General features: G+C 48.9%; 1 long non-coding RNA gene across 1 annotated transcript; it reads right to left on the reverse strand.

Moving 5' to 3' along the window:
- Window positions 1–2,421: 2,421 nt before the first annotated feature.
- LOC129637907 (uncharacterized) lies at window positions 2,422–4,231 on the reverse strand. The gene is made up of 2 exons (XR_008707629.1): window positions 3,989–4,231; window positions 2,422–2,698 (listed from the first exon to the last, which is right to left on the reverse strand). It is a non-coding gene; the product is annotated as an uncharacterized LOC129637907 (long non-coding RNA).
- Window positions 4,232–7,934: the final 3,703 nt, after the last annotated feature.

Consider the following 7,934-nt stretch of genomic DNA (forward strand, 5'->3'; position numbering starts at 1 on the left):
CAGGGGTAAAGAATCCGCCTACCAATGCCACAGACACAGGAGATGCAGGTTCAATCCCTGGGTCAGAAAGATCCCTGGAGAAGGAAATGGCAACCCCATGGAAAGTGGAGCTTGGCGGGCTACAGTCCATGGGGTAGCAAAGAGTCAGACACAACTGAGCGACTAAACACACACAAGCACGTGCACACATGGGATGTTAGTGACCAGTCTCTGCTTACACAACTTTGACATTGGTCCTTTGCAATTTACAAGCATGACCCAGATAAGCACCTGCAACTTCATGCTAGAAACTTAGCAATTTTTGAAATTTATTGAAAACATGTTAACCCAGCATTAAAGAAGAATAATACCCCACATATGCACCCATTTTCCCTCTCACTCACTGATTTTAAAGAAATTGCTGCTTTTATGAAATTCAAAGGACTGGAAAGAAGGCTTTTAATAATGTAGTTAAGCCTTCTGCGAATATTTTATTATGTTCTCGTATATCCTAGTTCACTAATAAAAACCATGAGCAAGAATACTGGTATATTTTACCTTCCATCATGATGGAAGGAGATTAAGGGGAAAAAAGTCTTGGCACTTATTGTCAACCTTTTTTCCTCCCAGAACAGTGGTTGATTTCACTGAAAACCCTTGGTCTCAACCCATTCTAAAAAAGTGGGTTTCATTATATATGAAATGATTCAGGAGTACACAGTCTTCCAGGGTGACAAAGTCCCTAGGTCCTGGGAGAAGGGTGGTCATACACGGGGAAGACAATTCTTGCCACAGTTAGGTGCACATATTTCCAGGGGACCCAGGGGGACACTCACTATATTTTACTCCCAGTTATACCCACAAGGGACAGGCTGGCTCTTAAGGCACTGCAAGGATTCCAGGTCTCAGACAGACAAGAGAAATCATTTCCAATTGCCTGAAAGAAAACCAGCAAGAAATATGACACTCATTTACTCAAAACTACCTCATATGCCTGACCTCGACTCCTCTTGGGGAGAGAAAATTCGGTTGAAATAGTGCATTGTTTTTATAGGCAACTCTCTAAATGCTCAGAATCTTGGGCAACTCTCTAAATGCTCAAAATCTGCCTCAGCAACAATGGTGCAGAAAGAAGGTGGAGCAGAGAGCTGGGGGATCTCTCTGGAGGATGGGGGGATATAACTCCTATCTCTTAAGCAAGTGTCTGGTTCACACTGTAAATGGGGAGACTGGATTTGAGGGGCTCTCAGTCCCTTTCCCTCTAAAATCTCACTGTTATGTAAGCCCACCAGCTGGCTAGAGGATCTTAGGTTTTGCAGAAGTAGTCATTCTACTGGTTGGATTTGGGAAGGGGTCTCTGAATTATAATAGCAGAGAGGGAGACTGGAAAATCACATAGAAGAGTTTGGTGAGAAGCCTGGGGAACAGACCCTGGATGGTGGCCCTTCACTAACCACCTCTCTTTCGGCACTTCCTGGGTGCTGGCAGGTGGTAGGTCAGCACTTTGTAGACTCATTTCATCCTCGCAACAGTCCTGTGAGGTCGGTGACAGTGACCACTGTTTGCCTCCCAATTCCTTCTTTCCTTCCTTCTTACTCACAGAACCCTGGGAATGTGTCCATCTGGAAAACTGTATTAGTTCGTTAGTCCTGTGTAACAAATATGCCCCCAAATTAACAGAAAACAAAAACGTTTACTATCTCACAGCTTCTGTGGGTCAGTTTTGTGGGTTTTCTGGATCAGGTCTCTCAAGAGATTGCAGTCAAGATATCCACTAGGGAGAACGTTCCTCCAAGCTCACTCATGAGGCTGTTGGACTGAGGGCCACAAGTCCTCACTAGCTTTTGGCCAGAGACATCAGTTACTTGCTTCATGGGTCTCTCCACAGGGTAGCTCACGACATGGGCACTGGCTTTCCACAGAGTAAAAGAGAAGAGAGGGCACCTGATAAAGAAGTCACCATTTCTTTGTAACCTAATCTCAGGAGTGATATCCTATCGTCTTCTCCACTTCTATTGATTAGAGGAAAGTTACTTGGTCTGGCCCATACTCAAGGGAAGGGGATTATACAAGGGAGGACCACCAAGAGGCCGTGAGTAGAGGCTTCCTACCACAACCACCATTCCCAGACTTTCTTGAAGCCAGATAGGGCCATGTGACTAAATTCTAGCCAATGACATAAAAGCAGAAATCTTTCGGTGGACTTTTGGGAAGGCTCCTAAAAAGGGAGTCAGGATGTAGTTCTTCTTGTCACCTGGAACATAATGGCTGGAGGTCTAGCAGCTATTTTGAACTACGAGGTGGCCTTTGGAATGGAAACGAGGGTGGGAAAACTGAAGGAGCCTGCGTCTGTGGCGAAAAGACTTCATAGACTCATCCAACCGGCCCTAACTGCCTGTCTTGGGAACCTTGTATTTTGGGGTAGAGAGTGGGTGGTTAATATATTTTTTAAATTTTTATTTAAACATTTAAAAATTACTTCATTTTATTTTTTGAGTCAAAATACATGTAACTCATTGGGAAAAGACACTGATGCTGGGAAAGACTGAAGGCAGGAGGAGAAGGGGACGACAGAGGATGAGATGGTTGGATGGCATCATCAACTCGATGGACGTGAGTTTGAGCAAGCTCCGGGAGTTGGTGATGGACAGGGAAGCCTGGCGTGCTGCCATCCATGGGGTCACAAAGAGCTGGATACGACTGAGCCTACTGAACTGAACTGAACATGTGACATAACAGTTACCAGCTTAGCCATTTTAAGCGTTTAGCTGAGTAGTATCACATTCACACTGCTATGCAACCATTACCACCCTCCATTCCCATAACTCATTTCCTCTTGTAAATCTGAAACTACCCCTATTAAACAATAACTCCCCATTCTCCATTTCCTCCAGCTCCCGGCAACCACCATCCACAGGAGTCTTTTACATGAATGTTTTAAGTCACCAAGTTCAGAGCTCTGTCACTCACACCTCAGCCCAGTCTTAAACACGGCAGTATTATTGTCCCTATAGTACAGAGCAGAAAACTGAGGTTCCTACGTATATAGAACTTATACAAGGTCAAAAGCAAGTAAGTGGTCAAGCCTGGGCTTGACTTCCAAGTTGTTTCATTACAAAACATCCTTCTTCCAATGCTTCTAGAAAGAGATCATCTAGAGTTCCTCCTCATCTTCTAGAGTTTTCATCATATAAAATCAAATGGAAGACACGAATGGTATGCGGTAACAGCCTGGCAAAACAGGCCTTTTACTAGGGTGGGGAGCAGAGATTGCTGTTTTATTCATCATGTTCCCCATCTCTCCTGTAGGGACACTCGGCAAGGAACACGGTGAACTGGGCAATTGTTGGTTTGGGAAACATTCCCAATTTCAGAATAAGTGATAGGGAAGGCCGGACTGAACGAGTGAAAAGTCTGGGTAACAGATGGTCTGTGTTTGAAAGCAGGCTGCCCCAGGCTATGGGCAGAATTTGGTAACAGCACTCTCTTGGGACAGACAGACTGAGGTGCCTTCTGGCAAAAAGCCACGTCCTTCTGGAGAAGATCCTAATCAGACCCCCACTAGAGTATGAAGGAAGGTTCTGGCAAAGATGGGCCATCCCCTAACTAATGAACTCCATTTCAAACCCCAGGACCTGCCAGAGAAACCAGCCTTCTGCTGATGAAGTGATGCTTGTCAACTCAACATCTGTGTGGCCTTTTCCACAGGTGAGGTACTTACTCCTTTCATTCCCTTACCAGAACCTAGGGCAGTAGCTGTAGACAGAACACTTAGGTCAAAGAGTGCCACTCAAGGGACTGCAAAGGCTTGACTTTCTCCAGTTAAGCTAAACATTTCTGTTTTATTCTTCCCACAAGTCAACAATCACTACATATCAGCAAGCTCTTTCACAGACAGCAGGGTCCTTCCTGTATCCAAATATTCCCTGTAGTAGTCAGAGCAAGTGCCGGAAATGTAACTCAGACTAAGATAGGCAATAGGAGGGAGAGGGTTTATTGATCTACATACCTGGAAAGGAAGAGGGCAGATCTAGTACTGGGCACAGAGGGATCCACGACCACGGTGCTGCTGCCCATGCGCTCGCTCAGACCAGGCCGTCCTTCTCTACCACTGCAAGTGGGTTCTCAATGGATGGAGAATGGCTGCCAGCAACCCCAGACCACGTGCTTCCATCGCCAAGCGCAGAATAGGCACAAGCCTCTTTCTGGCAACTCCACCTGCCTAGGAAGTGATTCGTCCGGCTCAGGGCGAGGGAGCACTCGGATTGGCTGGGCCTGGGTCACATGCCTTCCTGGTGGTGGTGGTGCTGGGAAAGGCGGCATCCTGCTAGAATTACGTGACTGGGGATGGTCGGCTCAAAGAAACGGGATGCTTCCAGGGAAAAAAAGCAACCGGTTTGTAATGTGAGGGTTGTTAAATGTGTGGATGAAGGTTTTCCTGTGCACGCGCAAACCCAGGAGCCCTACAGAATCCAGCTTGCAGATGGATCTCTCAGTGCATTGGCGCTCCTGAGCCTGGCTCTTTGCCTCTCACCGCTCCCCGCTCTGCTTTCTATCCTCCTGACAACCTCCCGCATTCTCCCACCTGCTGTGTTTGAATGGAGATCTTAGGTCCTGAGGCAGACTCTGCCATATACTCTCTAGGATGGGTGAGCTTCCTCCGTTGGCGGAGCGGGAATTCCCTCCCTAGTCCCTGCCTAAGCCTTCTGACAGCTGTCCTCGTGTTCTCTGAAGACGGAAGAGCTGCTGGTAAGCCGGGCTGCTAATTCCAGATGACATTTGACCTTTCAACTCCAACGGGCTGAGTGGCAGCTAAGTGCAAAGCCACAGCTGGACCTTGACAGTTCTTGGCTGAAAAGAGAGGAAACTGGAAGGAGTTGCCGACCCCACGCGTCTTCTGGGGAGGAGGGGCAAGCGGATTTGATTGATGTACCCCAGTTCTCCGGCTCTAAAATCACTGTGGATGGTGACTGCAGGCATGAAATGAGAAGACTTTTGCTTTTTGGCAGGAAAGCTATGACAAACCTAGACAGTGTGTTGAAAAGCAGAGACATTACTCTGTCAACAAAGGTACGTATAGTCAAGGCTTATGGTCTTCCCAGTGGTCACGTATAGTTGTGAGAGCAGGACTGTAAAGAATGTAAAGAACACTGAAGAATTGATGCCTTCAAACCGTGGTGCTGGAGAAGACTCCTGAGAGTCCCTTGGACAGCAAGATCAAAACAGTCAATCTTAAGGGAAATCAACCCTGAATACTCCTTGGAAGGACTGATGCTGAGGATGAAACTCCAGTAGTTTGGTCATCTGATGTGAACAGATGACTTCATTGGGAAACTCCCTGATGCTGGGGAAGATTGAGGGCAGAAGGAGAAGAGGGCATCAGAGGATGAGATGGCTGGATGGCCTCACCGATGCAATGGACATGAACTTGGGCAAACTTTGGGAGATGGTGAGGGACAGAGAGGCCTGTTGTGCTGCAGTCCATGGGGTCGCAAAGAATCGGACACGACTGGGTGACTGAATAACAACATCCCAGTTCCAGGTGAGGAGACACAGGGTCTAAGCTCCTTCACTTGGGGCAGAAGATAAAGCATCTCTTTCCAAGAAGCACAGCTCTGTGGGTGACCATGCACATTTGCATCTGTTCACAGCAGCCTTAAGGTGGCCAGGAGTCCAGGAGAATCTGGGGCGGGGTTACTCAGAACCACCCAGAGCGCCTTTGGGTCAGGAAGCAGGTAGATGGCTGCTGCGTGGTAGCTGTTCCCCTTGTTGCTGTGAGAGGCGAGGGCAGCCCTCTTAAGAGAGTGGATGCTTGTGCCCAAGAGAGGAGCCACATGAGCCCCGTAAGAGACAGAGAGCAATGGCAGACCTCCAGAGTTGGGGGGAAACCTCAGGACTCTGTCTCTTTGCCTCCTTTCATGGCTGCATCTCAGTCACCTGTTAGGCTGTCAGCTCAGTGTTCTAAAGGAGGGTCTCCAGACCAGCCTTTCTCAGGGTACTGTTTTTGATCACTTAGGTCTACAGTTTCTGTCTAGCCACACTCAATCGTGTGCCACACATTGGACGCTATTTTCTTTCTTGTTTTCTTTTTTTTCTGCACTGTGTGGCATGTGGGATCTGATTTCCTGACTGCATGTGGAACATGGGCCCCCTGCAGTGGAAGCGTGGAGTCTTAACCACTGGACGGCCAGGCAAGTCCCTGACCCCATTTTCTTAGTTGTCTCATTCCTTTGGAGGCAAAGGAGAGGAAGAACCTAGTGATGGGGAGCTGGTCCTGGCAGACATAGGGATGGACTATGACCCCACCTTTGGCTTCCAGACGCTTTTATGAAATCATCCTTTTACCCCGTGTTTCCAAGGGCCCCATTTAGGACAGAAAAGACATGGCGATAACTCAGGAGTTCATGGCCACGTGTTTAGCTGTCCCTCCCTCTCTCTATTTGGTGCTGGGATCCAGAAGGAAGCTGCAGGAAGGGACGGGGCCTGCCCCACTCCGTGGAGCGGCTTTTCCTCGGCGGAGGGACATCGCTTCCCGAATTGAGCCGTTTCTCGGCACCTCGGTCTATTTTTGCAGTCGAGCCGGCTGCCCCATGCCAAGGTTTCTTACCACAAATAGAACTTCTGGAAAGGCCTACTGGTTTCCTCCGGGCTTTCAGACACCTCTTCACATTTCGTTTGGCTTCCCTTCTGCAGCCCCAAAAGGGAATATCTGGAGTCTGTGTTCCGCTGTGATCGCAGCCCCCCGCCCCCCAGGCTCTGCAGGGCATCCTCCAGCGCAGTGGGAACCAAGCCGCCGTGGCCGCTCCCTCTGGCTGCTGGCGGGGCCCGGCCCAGACGCCGAGCCCCGGAGCCCCTGGGGTACCTCGAGCACCGGCATGAACTGAGGCTGTAGGTTCACCCCTGAGGGGGATGGTGGGGGCAGAGGAGCCACCGGGGCCCACCCTTTGTGCCCCTGTCCCCTCAGAGCCCCTGCCCTGCCAAGTGCCTCTGGCCCCCACCTGTCCTTGGAGAAGAGGATGTGAGAACTCATCGCAGAAAGTGTCGTGGGCAAGTGACAAGTGGGACACTTAGCTCGCAGGGGACACCTGGAGTCTGAGCGCTCCAGAAGCAATTCCAATGAGTCAAATTAAAACAAATAGGAGTGTAACTTATTGACACACGAGTAGGAAATAAGTAAATGAAAAACGAAGCAACCTTATAGTGGAGATGGAAAATATACAAAAACAATGTATGTGTTTAGTTGCTCAGTCATGTCCGACTCTGAGAGACCCCATGGACTGTAGCCTGCTGGGCTCCTCTGTCCTTGGGGATTCTCTAGGCGAGAATACTGGAGTGGGTTGCCATGCCCTCCTCCAGGGGATCTTCCCAAGCCAGGGACTGAGCCCAGGTCTCCCACATTGCAGGCGGATTCTTTACTGTCTGAGCCACGGGGAAAGTGAAAGTGAAACAGCCGCTCAGTCATGTCTGACTCTTTGCGACCCCATGGACTGTAGCCTACCAGGCTCTTCCATCCATGGGATTTTCCAGGCAAGCCCCCCCAAAAATACCATTGCACAAAAAATACCTGTTAATTTACTGTTTTATGTATGTTATGTTATGAAACTTATTACATAAATATTTAAATGAAATTAGAATGCTAGATCTCCCACCACAAAAGAGTGGGGGTGAAGTAAGAGGTCACCCCATTAATGTCCTAGGGACTGTGAACCAGGCAGGAGCTATGGGTGCCCAAGACCAGTGTTGGTGTGTCAAGTCCAAGCTTAGAGAAGGTGCCAGGGAGGGATGTCCCTGGTGGCCCAGTGGTTGGGAATGCGCCTTGCAGTGCAGGGCACGCAGGTTCAAGTCCTGCAGCAAATAAGACCTGACGCAATCAAAAAAATAAAAAGATGCTGCGGGAAAGCCACTTCTAAAGGTACTGGAGACCGAGCTTCAGAAGATCCCAGGACAACAGCCAC

The sequence above is a fragment of the Bubalus kerabau genome, chromosome 23, assembly GCF_029407905.1.
Source record: "Bubalus kerabau isolate K-KA32 ecotype Philippines breed swamp buffalo chromosome 23, PCC_UOA_SB_1v2, whole genome shotgun sequence".
Lineage (NCBI taxonomy): Eukaryota > Metazoa > Chordata > Mammalia > Artiodactyla > Bovidae > Bubalus > Bubalus kerabau.